A 12798-nucleotide genomic window follows, 5' to 3' on the forward strand; every position below is an offset into this window, starting at 1 on the left:
AATCCCTAATTGCCATCTTGGATATTTTTCAGAATTTGTTCTAGAGACTGCAAAAGAGTCATTTCTACAATCAATACTGATTTCTGGATTTAGTTCATGTTAGGATTATTTGTAGTATGCAGTAAAATGCTGCCAAAAACATATTTTCATAGATTTCATATATTTCTACCAACATTAGATATAGAGAGAATTCTGGGAAATCATTAAATAGAATCACAAGTGAGTGTCCAGAACCAGCAATAAATTAATTCTCCAGCTAATCCTCTGTGTCACTGTTCTCCATGGGTTTTCTTCGCCCCCTGCTGGTTCTGAACATTCCTACAGAGAGATTTTTGTCTTGATACTCTGGGAAGTTCCATTACTGTGTCTTGTACAGTAATAAATGGCAGTGTCTTCAGCTCTTAAACTGCTCACTTGCAGGTAGACACTGCTTTTGGAATCGTCTCGTGAGATTGTGACTCTGCCTTCCAAAGACTCCGCATAATATGTGGCATAATTATAATTTTTGTTTCTTATTTGAGCAACCCATTCTAGCCCCTTCCCTGGAGCCTGACGGACCCAGTTCATGAAATAATCATTGAAATTGAATCCAGACGTTGCACAAGACAGTCTCAGGGAACCACCGGGCTTCACCAAGCCTCCTCCAGTCTCCAAAATTTGCACCTCACACCTCACACCTGAAAACACAGAGAATCTCAGTTAGAACACTGTGAAACATATCAATTGTATTCCTCTTAGTATTAATCACTTGCACACGCAGCACTTCTTCTCTTCATTCATCATTTACCTTTGAAAAGAACAACAAGGAATATCCAGCTCAACCACAACTTCATGGTGAGTGTTTAATTGTAATTATCAAATGGCAATGTTTGTGAGCTTAAGTCTAGGCTCCTCTGCCAGACCTACATATGATCAGGGTTGTTATAGTTTTCTTTAGTAGTGAGAGACCATATTTGCATATTTTCAGGCTATATTTCCATATTTTGCTGCTATATCATGAGTTCATGGGTTGGGGGAGACTGAGATGAGACAGTAATGCAGATATCTGAAATGCTATAAGTGACAGAGGGGTAATTTTTGTTTCAAAGTTTTATTTATTGTCATGAGGCTGTACCTCAGTTAAGAGTACTTACATTTGTGAAGCCTTATGTTCATACCCAGCACTACATGTATTAACCCAATATGGGAGTAGAAACATCAGAGTGTTAATCATCTCCAGGGTGCTTGAACTATATTTCAGAAAGAAAGAAAGAAAGGAAGGAAGGAAGGAAGGAAGGAAGGAAGGAAGGAAGGAAGGAAGAAAGGAAATAAGAAAGGAAAGAAGAAAGAAAGAAAACAAGACACGGGGAAACAAACTTATTATCTTTTCATGGTTATTGTCATAGACATTTATCACCCTTCATGTTTTATGTTTTGTACATTTAAAATTTTCTGCTCTTCAAATTATTAAATACATTAATAGAAAAGTATAGCATGAAATTTTTAAATGACACATTTAGGGGAAATAATAGAAATATCAATGAATAATGAAAATCTACATCAAATTATGAATATTTGGTTGAAGCCATATCTCAGCACGACAGTGTATCATACATTATGTTCCCAGTTGAACATTTAGTATTGGAAAACATTCATAACAAAAAATATTATGTTGGATTATCATTGACCAATAAAAAATGCACTTTGAAAATCTGTGTTTACCCATAGCTCCTGGGAGACTAACCTCACAGGTATCATTATGTGGGCTGGCTACATTCCATCCCAAATGTATGACCCAGCGATATGAGAACTCCTGTCCTCACACCACCATTTACATTTCTTAGTTCCAGACCTACATTCCTTCTTGGCCTTTCAGTGACTTGCCTGAACCAATAGTTAGAATTTTGGTTTTTATACCAAATCCATCTCAGCACAAACATCTCAATGACTTGCCTTTTCCTCAGCGCTTGGTAGGCCCTGATCCTCTATACTTCAGTGGCCTCTCTCTTCTCTGTGACCATCTTCATCTCACATTAGTTTGACTCTGCTCCTTCCCACACAGTGTTACTGTGGTCTTCCATGTCTGACCTACTGGTACCTGTCACTCTGCTAAATTCTAGAGCCCTCCCCTTTGTAGTATTTCACCTCAGTGTGATGCGAAATGCATGACTACCCCAGTATCTTCTACCCCAATACCTAAGAATAGGCTTGCTCATTTTCTCCCAAACTACAAGCTATTTTTCTCAAGGATCTTCCAAGAATTTCAAAGTAATCTCTGCAGCTTCTTACCTGAGAAGCCTCCATGATTACACACCAAATACAGCATCCTCAAATAGATCCTCCATATTCAGAGATCTACAGCACAAGACAAGAGAAGGGAGGACACGTAAGACATGTGCTATCTATCTCATGGATTCTAGCAGATTATGATAACAAGAAAATGGATGAAAGGTGCGGTCCTCAAAAAAGAGTTTCTCAAAAAAAATTGCAGTACCCTTTCATTAACTAGTCATCTTCTGAACATTGTGCATGCAGATAGAGGAATAAATGCATTGTTTTACTTATTCATTGAGATTTTAATATTACACTATATTTCCTCCATTTATTTTCCACACTCAAGACCCTTCCATCGACACTCTTTGCTCTGCTTCAAATACACAGCCTCCTTTATATTAATTTTTGCTATATACACACACACACAAAGAAACACACACACAACACACACACACACAAAATGCACATTTGGACATTATTTATTTGTCTATAGTGGTTTGTGTAGGTTTGAAACTTTGTAAGCTTTCCGCCGTTCATGTCAGTATATCTTCTGTGATTACAAATGTGAAAAAAATAAACGTTAACTTATACCCATTTGCAAATGACATTAGATCATGTATAAAAAATCACCAAATTCGACCACAATACTTCTAGAAATGTAATTCTTCCCTAGAGACAATTTTAATCAAAGAAAAATTTCCATGGATTTTGGGTTTCCAAAAATCCTAAATTTGTTTCTGATAATTAGCCTCTCTTTCACAACACAACAAACGACAATCCTGATGTTTCATAAACACATTCTTATGTGCCTTTCCTAAATTACACCTGTGCGTGCTGAACCATGCTCCACAAATCTCACTTCTTGTCACATGATAATCCATGGTCCATATAATTCCTTGCCCAAGATAAGTGGTGTGTGTTTCACACACCTCCCAAACACTGGCACACCTCCACCCTACCTCACATTCCACAAAGGGAAAGTCTCTCAGACAGTAAGTGTAAACGAAATTTTCATATAAGAAGTCCTTATATTTTTCATATATGTTTTGCCTTTTGTTTTTCTTAGAAATATATTTGGTGCTATTTAAAGCCAAAGAAGATAAGGAAAGGTACTCTTCTGTGTGTCTACTTTTCTCAAACAATATTCATTAAAACACCTGAGGGGCAAATGACTTCTACCTATCTTTAATCTGGTCAAAGTAGTGTGTCTGTGGTCAGAAATATGGTTGAATTCACAAATTTCAAACTCCAATAGTATTTGGTTTGAAAGTGATAGGTGAGATCACTATTTAATGTTGGGGTCCTAATCATTAGTACAACCTTTAGTGGTCAGATCCTTCAAATAGTTCTAAGAAATTTTTTGAACAGTTTTTGAGTCTTTGTGCCATTTGATTTGTTTGTTTTCATATGCTGTGACATGGTTCTTTCACAAAGGATCTGGTCATTCCAGAAGACATAATGATAAATGACTTTCTGCCCCCACAGATATCTAAGATTCACTAGTGATTATAGAGGACTTTAACATCATCCATGTTCCCCGGCTGCTCTCAAAAGAAATTTCTGCAAATATTAAAACTTTCAAGCAATTCAGATGAACAGGTTTGCTATGGACTCAGTGCATCATATCAGAAATCTTGAAATGCATCTTGCGACAGAGATACATCACTATAGCGTCTATGACTGAGAAATATAACACAGATATTTTACCTAAACACTTATTTCTACTGCATTCATCTCAGAGGCTATATTAATAATATTTCTGAATTATGACCACACATCCACCAGCAGTTAGCCTGTTCATCCATTGCCTTGGTATTTTTTTTAATTTTTTATTATATATTTCTTTACTTATATTTCAAAGGTTATTCCCTTTCATGGTTTCCGGTCCATAAGCACACATTCCCTCCCCTCCCCTTCCCCTATAAGGGTATTCCACCTATACATCCCCCTTATTGCCCACCCTCATATTCCCATGCACTGAGGTTCCAACCTTAGTAAGACCAAGGGCCTTCCCTTCCACTGGTGCCCCAACAAGTCTATTCTCTGCTACATAGGCAGTTGGAGCCATGGGTCAGTCCATGTATAGTCTTTCAGTAGTGGTTTAGTCCCTGGAAGCTCTGATTTTTTGGCATTGTTGTTTTTAATGGGCCTTCAAGCTCCTTCATCTCTTTCAATACTTCCTCTATTTCCCCCAAAGGGGGTCCTATTCTCAGTACAGTGGTTTCCTGCTAGCATTTATCTCTCTATTGGATATGGTCTAGATATGTCTCTCAAGAGACATCTATATCCAATGCCTTTCTATTTTCATTTTTTTAGCTTCATTCATCTTATCTAGCTTTGGTGGCTGTATATATATGGGCCACACGTGTGTCAGGCTCTGAATGGTCATCCCTTGAGTCACTGCTCCAAACTTTGCTTTCATATCTTCTATAATGAATATTTTCCCCCTTTTAAGAAGGAGTATGAGCATCTGCGTTTTGGTCATCCTTCTTCATCCTGTGGTCTGTAGATTACATCTTGGGTAATTTGAGCTTTTTGGCTAATATCCATTTATCCATGAGTGCATACCAAGTGTGTTTTCTGTCATTGAGTAACCTCACTCAGGTTGGTATTTTCTAGTTCTTTCCATTTGCCTATTAATTTCATGAATTCCTTGTTTTTAATAGTTGAGTAGTACTCCATTGTGTAGATGTACCATATTTTTGAATCCATTCATCTATTGAAGGGCATCTGGGTAATGTCCAGCTCTGGCTATTATAAATATGGATGCTGTAAAACTATTAGGGCATGTGTCTTTGTTCTATGTTGGAGCTCCTTTTGGGTATATGCCCAAGAGAGTTTTAGGTGGGTCCTCAGGTGTAGTTCAATATTCAATTTTCTGTGGAAACTCCAATTTGCAATCCTATCAACAATGGAGGAGTGTTCCTCTTTCTCCACATCCTCACCAGCATCTGCCATCACCTGAGATTTTTATCTTAGCCATTCTGACTGGTGTGAGGTGAATCTCAGGGTTGTTTTGATTTGTATTTCCCTGATGACTAAGGATGTTGAACACTTCTTTAGGTGCTTTTTGGCCTTTCAATAATCCTCAGCTAATAATGTTCTGTTTATCCTTGTACCCCATTATTAATATGGTGATTTGTATCTCTGAAGTCTAACTTCTTGAGTTCTTTGTATCTTTTGGATATTAGCCGTCTGTCAGATGTAGGATTGGTAAAGATTTTTTTTTCCCAATCTGTTTACCATTTTGTCCTAATGACAGTGTCTTTTGCTTTATAAAAGCTTTGCAGTTTTATGAGGTCCCATTTGTCCATTCTTGATCTTAGACCATAAGTCATTGGTGTTTTGTTCAGGAAATTTTCTCCAATGCCCACATATTCAAGATTCTTCCCCACTTTTTCCACTGGTTTGGATTTATCTCCTTTGTCAAAAATCAAATGACCGTAGGTGTGTGGGTTCATTTCTGGGTTTTCAATTCTATTCCACTAGTCTAGCTTTGTGTTTCTGTAGTAATACCATACAGTTTTTATGACTATTGCTCTGTAATACTGCTTGAGTTCAGGGATAGTCATTCCCTTGCATGTCTTTTGTTGTTGATGATAGTTTAGCTATCCTGGGGTTTTTGTTATTCCAGATGAATTTGCAAATTATTCTATCTAACTCTGTGAAGAATTTGGCTGGAATTTTAATGGGGATTTCATTTAACTGTAGATCGCTTTTGGTAAAAGGGCCATTTTTACTATATTAGTCATGCCAATCCATGAGCATGGGAGATCTTTCCACCTTCGGAGATCTCCTTCAATTTCTTTCTTCAGAGATTTGAAGTTCTTATCATACAGATCTTTCACTTGCTTGGTTAAAGTCACACTGAGTTATTTTAAAACATTTGGGACTATTATGAAGGGTGTTATTTCCCTAATTTCTTTCTCGGTTTGTTTCTCTTTTGTGTAGGGGAAGGCTAATGATTTATTTGAGTTAATTTTATACCCAGCCACTTTGCTGAAGGTATATATCAGGTTTAGTAGTTCTCTGGTGAAACTTTTGGGATCACTTAAGTATACAATCCTATCATAAAAATAGTGATATTTTGACTTCTTCCTTTCCAATCTGTATCCCTTTGATCTCCTTGTGTTGTCTGGTTGCTCTGGATAGGACTTCATAAACTATTTTGAATAAGTAGGGAGAGAGTGGGCAGCCTTATCTAGTCCCGGATTTTTGAGGGATTGCTCAAGTTTCTCTCTGTTTAGTTTAATATTAGCTACTGGTTTGCTGTATATGGCTTTTACTATGTTTAGGTATGGTCTTGAGTTCCTGTTCTTTCCAGGACTTTTATCATGAAGGGGTGTTGTATTTCGTCAAATGCTTTCTCACCATCTAGTGAAATGATCATGTCGTTTTTACCTTTCAGCTTGATTATATAGTGGACTACGTTGATGGTTTACTGTATATTAAATAATCCCTGTATCCCTGGAAGGAAGCCTACTGATCATGGAGGATGATTGTTTTGATGTGCTCTTGGATTCGGTTTGCAAGAATTTTTTTTTTCTGGTGCAAAATTGGTATATTGAGCATGGAGTTGAATACATGAAAGACATAAAATGCCACAAAATAGTTTGATCGCCAGTGGTTATTTTGCCAATGTGTGTGTGTTTGCATTTTCCTGAAGGTTGGCATAAACATGTGGTCTCCCAGTTCTCCAGATGTTTACTTTTTTTCCTCCACAAAAGAGTGGCTATTTCGGTTTTCGCATTTAATTGTAGAAAATATTTTGGAGAGTTATATATGTTATATATATTTGGAGAGTTATATATGTAGCTTATGTAGTTATATATGGATTGCTTTTCTTTGAGGGAAGAATGAGAGATGCATATTTTCGTAGTAAATTGTCAGGACATAGTTGCAGCACATAGCCTATTTTGAATTGAGGAAGTAGAATTTGCATCAAAAGTTTCTGTGTAAACAAACCTTGCTCTCTTCATTTTTGTGGTTTGGGTTTTCTTTATGCTGGTTTAGAAGAGCTGCGGCTACTGACTTTGTCTATTGAGGCTCCCCAGTCTAGATCTGTTGTTAGTCTTCACGCCGACATTCCTAAGGGAAACTGGTCTAAAGTTCTTTTTCTTGTTGGGTCTTTGTGTGGTTAAGTTGTAAGAGTAATTGTGGCCTCATAGAAGGAATACTGTAGTGCTCAAATTGTAGTGTTTCCATTTCTTGGAACAGTTTGGATAGTATTTGTATGAGGTCTTATATGAAGGTCTAATAGAATTCTGCAGTGAATTCTGCAGTGAGCCAGGCCCATCTGGACCTTGGCTCTTTTTGGTTGGCAGACTTTTAATGAATAATTCCTTTTCTTTAGGAATTATGGGCTTGTTTAAATGGATTATTTGTTGCTGATTTAACTTTGGTACATGGTATCTGTCTAGGAAATTGTCCATTTCTTCCAGATTTTCAAGTTTTGATGAATATAGACTTTTGTACTAGGATCTGTTGATTTTTTAATTTCCTCTGGCTCTGTTGTTATGTCTCCCTTTTCATTTCTGATTTTGTTCGTTTGGACAAACTCTCTGGGTCCTCTCGTTAGTGTGGCTAAGGGTTTATATATCTTGTTGATATTCTCAAAGAACCAGCTTTTGGTTCTGTTGACTATTTGTATTGTCCTACTTGTTTCTACTTGGTTGATTTCAGCTCTGAGTTTGATTATTTCTTGACTTCTACTCCTCCTGGATGTGTTTGCTTCTTTTTGTTCTAGAGCTTTTAAGTGTGCTGTCAAGCTGCTGATATATCCTCTCTCCTGTTTCTTTCTGCAGGCACTCAGAGTTATCAGTTTTCCTCTTGGCACAGCTTTCATTGTGTCCCATAATTTTAGGTATGTTGTACCTTCATTTTCATTAAATTCTAAGAAGTCTTTAATTTCTTCCTTTATTTCTTCCTTGACCAGGTTATCATTGAGTAGAGCATTGTTCAACTTCCATGTATATGTGGGTGTTCTTCCATTATTGTTGCTGAAGATCAGCATTAGCCTGTGGTAGTCTGATAGGTTGCATGGAATTATTTCTATCTTTCTTTATCTATTGAGGCCTGTTTTATGACCAATTATATGGTCAGTTTTGGAGAAAGTACCATGAGGTGGTGAAAAAAAAGGTATATTCTTTTGTTTTAGGATAGAATGTTCTATAAATATCGGTTAAATCCATTTGGTTCATGACTTCTCTTAATTTGTCTATATCTCTATTTAATTTCTGTTTCCATGATCTGTCCATTGATGAGAGTGGGGTGTTGAAATCTCATACTATCATTGTGTGAAATGCAATGTGTGCTTTTAGCTTCAGCAAGGTTTATTTTAAGTATGTAGGTGCCCTTGTATTTGGATATTTTAGATACTTAGGATTAAGAGTTCATCTTGGTGGATTTTACCTTTGATGAATATGAAGTGTCCTTCTTTATCTTTTTTGATGACTTTCAGATGAAAATCGACTTTATTCAATATTAGAATGGCTACTCCAGCTTGCTTCTTTATGCCATTTGCTTAGAAAGTTGTTTTACAGCCTTTGACACTGAGATAGTGTCTGTCATTGTCTCTGAGGTGTGTTTACTGTAGGCAGCAAAATGTTGGTTTGTCATTGCGTATCCAGTTTGTTAATCTGTGTCTTTTTATTGGGGAATTGTGTCCATTGATGTTGAAAGATATTAACAACTAGTGATTGTTGCGTCCTGTTATATTTGTGTTAGGATGGGAGATTATGTTTTTTGCTTGTCTTCTTTTTGTGTTGTTACAAAATGAATAGTTTCTTGCTTTTTCTAGGGTATACTTTGCTTCCTTGGATTAGGATTTACCATTTATTGTCCTTTGTAGGGGTTGATTTATAGAGAGAAATTGTGTAAATTTGGTTTTGTTGTGCAATATCTTGGTTTCTCAAACTATATTTATTGAGAGTTTTGCTGGATATAGTAACTGGAGCTGACATTTGTGTTCTCTCAGGGTCTGTATAACATCTGTCCCGGATCTTCTGGCTTTCATAGTCTCTGATGAGAAGTCTGGTATAATTTTGATACGTCTACCTTTATATGTTACTTGATCTTTTTCCCTTAATGCTTTTAATATTTTTTCTTTGCTTTGTGCATTTGGTGTTTTGACTATTATATGACAGGAGGCATTTCTTTTCTGGTCCAATCTACTTGGAGTTTTGTAAGCTTCTTGTATGCTTATGGGCATCTCTTTCTTTAGGTGAGGGAAGTTTTCTTCTGTGATTTTGTTGAAGATATTTACTGGTTCTTTGAGTTGGGAGTCTTCAATCTCGTTTATACCCATTATCTTTAGGTTTGATCTTCTCATTGAGTCCTGGATTTCCTGTATGTTTTGAACCAGTAGCTTTTTCTGTTTTACACTATCTTTGACAGCTCTGTCTATGATTTCTATGGAATCGTCTTCTCCTGAGTTTCTCTCTTCTATCTCTTGCTTTCTGTTGGTGATGTTTGTATCTACGTCTCCTTGTCTCTTCTTTTGGTTTTCTATATCCAGGGTGGTCTCCCTTTGTGCTTTCTTTATTGCTTCTATTTCCATTTCTAATGCTTTCACCTGGTTGATTATGTTTTTCTGTAATTCTTTCAGGGATTTTTGCATTTCTTCTCTATAGACTTCAGCCTGTTTATTTATGTTTTCCTGTGTTTCTCTTAGAGAGTTCTTTATGTCTTTCTTCAAGTCCTATGTCATCATGATCAAATGTGATTTTAAATCTAGGTCTTGCTTTTCTGCTGTGTTCGGATAATCAGTGTTTTCTTTGGTGGGAGAGTTGGGTTCCAATGATGCCATGTAGTCTTTGTTTCTGTTGCTTGGGTCCTGTGCTTGCCTCTTGCCATCACGTTGTCTCTGGCGTTACCTTGTTCTGCTATTTCTGAGAGTGGTTAGAATGTCCTAAAGGCCTGTGTGACAGGAATGCTGTAGACCTCTTTTCTTTCAGCCAATTATGGAAACAGAGTGTTCAGCTTTCAGGCATGTAGCCGTTCCTGTCTACTGGTCTTCAGGTGTTCCTGTGGGTGTGTGTCCTGTATCCACCAGGCAGGTCACTTGGAGCAGAAAAGTTGGTCTTACCTTTCTTCCAGAGCCTGGAGTTGCTTCTCAGATCCATGTTTCAACTCTCTGTGAGGGCAACAACCAGAAGGGCTTGCCCTCCCTTCACTCAGGACCCTGTGCACAGGGGGCCCAGATGGAGCTAGGTGTTTTCCTCTAGAGTCAGAAATGTGGGCAGAAAGTAGTCTCCTCTGGCTTTCCAGGCAAGTCTGCCCCTCTGAAGGTCTAGCTCTCCCTCCCACAGGATTTGAGTGCAGGGAGCTGGTTGACCCGGTTCCTTCAAATCCTGGCAACAGCATTGAGTGCCCTTATTTTCCTGTTTCCAGAGGCCCTATATAGTTTCCTCTTGGGCCAGGTATGTGAGCAGGCATGGGCAGTGCTGGCAGTTTCTCCTGCCCTGTAGTCTCAAGAGTGCCCACACTTCTGGGTAGTGAGCTCTCTCCCCCATAGGGTTTAGGAGCAGGGAACTGAGGGCCATGATCAGTGAGTTTCTGGCCCCAGCTAGAGACTAGAACTACCTGGCCCTGGAAGAATGTTGACTCTCTGAGTCCTGAGTCTACCAGGCAGGTCACTTGGAGCAGAAAAGTTGGTCTTTCCTCTCGTCCACAGCCTGGAGTCACTTCTCAGATCTGGGTTTCAACTCTCCATGAGGCCAGTAACCTAAAGGGCCTGCCCTGTCTTCACTCAGGACCCTGTGCACAGAGGGACTTGATGTCACTAGGCATTTTCCTCTAAAGTCAAATATGTGGGCAGAGAGTAGTGTCGTTGGGCTTCCCAGGTGTGTCTGCTCCTCTGAAGGTCTAGTTCTCCCTCCCACAGGATTTGGGTGCCAGGAGCTGAATATTTTTCAATGATTACAGATGTTTGTGGATGTGCTCCCAGTAATGAAATATGCCAGCAGAATTTTTTGCACATATGTGGCTAAATGTAGGAAGTATAGCTGATATATAACAAAAGAAAAAATGTGTGCTACAGAAATTCAGACTCTTCATGTATATTTTGCTTTACTATCTGGATCACAAATCAGTTACACAAACTATTACAGGAGAGGAACAGCTTAGCAGAGACCATTTGGATGACAGTCTTCTGTTGTATCACTTGTCAAAATTGGTATGGTGTCCTTTGGACTGTCAGCACACACAAAAAAAGCCATCAGAGCAACATTCTCTTTTTATTTTAATAATTTTTATTAGGTCAATATCATTTTATTATTATTAAACAGAATCTTTTTTTTCTTTACATCAGATTCTGGAGGTGCTTCCTTTGTTTATTCAGCATCTCTCTTCTGCTGTGCAATAAAACTAATGCTGAACTTCACACTCCCACATTAAGGGTGGTTACTGATGGCAATCCTGACAGCAATGTGAAGAACTTTTGAATGACTAAGACATAAATTTACAAAGATATTTTTCTTCCATCATATACTTCATTAAATTAATATGTTGACCAGGACAGAATATAAAAAGATGATATGAGCTTTAACTTCCAAGTTTAACAATAATTACTAGTGAGAATTATTTACCAAGAGTTATTGTGATAAAAGCAGTCATCATTTACTCTGCAGATTATTCTGCTCTTCTTCTCTGCCTGAAGTCTGTTTCACTGATTAAAAATTTGAACAGTTCCTTGCATAAGTGTGCTATATTTGATGTTTCTGAATATCACTTCAAAACTTGCATTCCACTTACACTATTTATTTAGCCCATGTGCTTGAAGTATCCTGTCTGGAACCTCGTTGAAATTTCTGTACTCTGATACATTCACAGACTGGCAACAAATTATTTTCCCTGTGGTCAAGATTGCAATCTATAGGGAAAACAAATCATTTTGGATATATCTGTAAAGATCTCCAAGAGAAGTCACAACCCATTCCTTTTCAAAAATATCTTGAATCTGCAACAATAATTACTAAATGGTTTTTAGCAAAGCACTGATGATGACTGTGAATCCCATTATTTCAAACACTGAAGGAGATCATCATTTGTTACTATGGTCAGTGTTCTTCAATAGGCTTTTGATTTCATGGGAAGGTATTGGGAGAGGGAAAAACTATGAATGCCCAATCAAAGATAAATGGTTTGTTTCTTAACCTACCCTAATTTTAACAACAATTTTGGTGACATCCTTGGAATTAGGCATCAACAAACTATATGATAAAATATTTCTACCCAAGCCTTTCAATTTCTGCCTGTGCCCTGAACTGACCCTTTGCCACAGTTCTCTGTTCACGAATCCCAATGGGAGACATCTGGATTCTCAGATCCATCAGGACACAGGAACTGAGAAGAAGTCTGGGATAGAATCCTTCCAATTACTGTCTACACACTGAGCTCAAACAGAGCTCTCTGTACCCAGATTGACTTTAAAAAGAGCATTTCTCCCAGTAGTGCTGACACATAGTCTCACAGGAGGGTCAAGCCACTGTCAGAGGCAGCAAGACCACCTAACACCAGAGATAAGAAGATGGTGAGAAGCAAGTC

The 12798-nt window shown here is 37.9% G+C and overlaps 1 pseudogene; it reads right to left on the reverse strand.

The window, feature by feature from the left end:
- Positions 1-318: 318 nt before the first annotated feature.
- Positions 319-2305, reverse strand: Ighl5 (immunoglobulin heavy chain like 5; annotated as a pseudogene).
- Between the last annotated feature and the right edge of the window lie 10493 nt (positions 2306-12798).

The sequence above is a fragment of the Rattus norvegicus genome, chromosome 6 (genome assembly GCF_021556685.1).
Source record: "Rattus norvegicus strain SHRSP/BbbUtx chromosome 6, alternate assembly SHRSP_T2T, whole genome shotgun sequence".
NCBI lineage: Eukaryota > Metazoa > Chordata > Mammalia > Rodentia > Muridae > Rattus > Rattus norvegicus.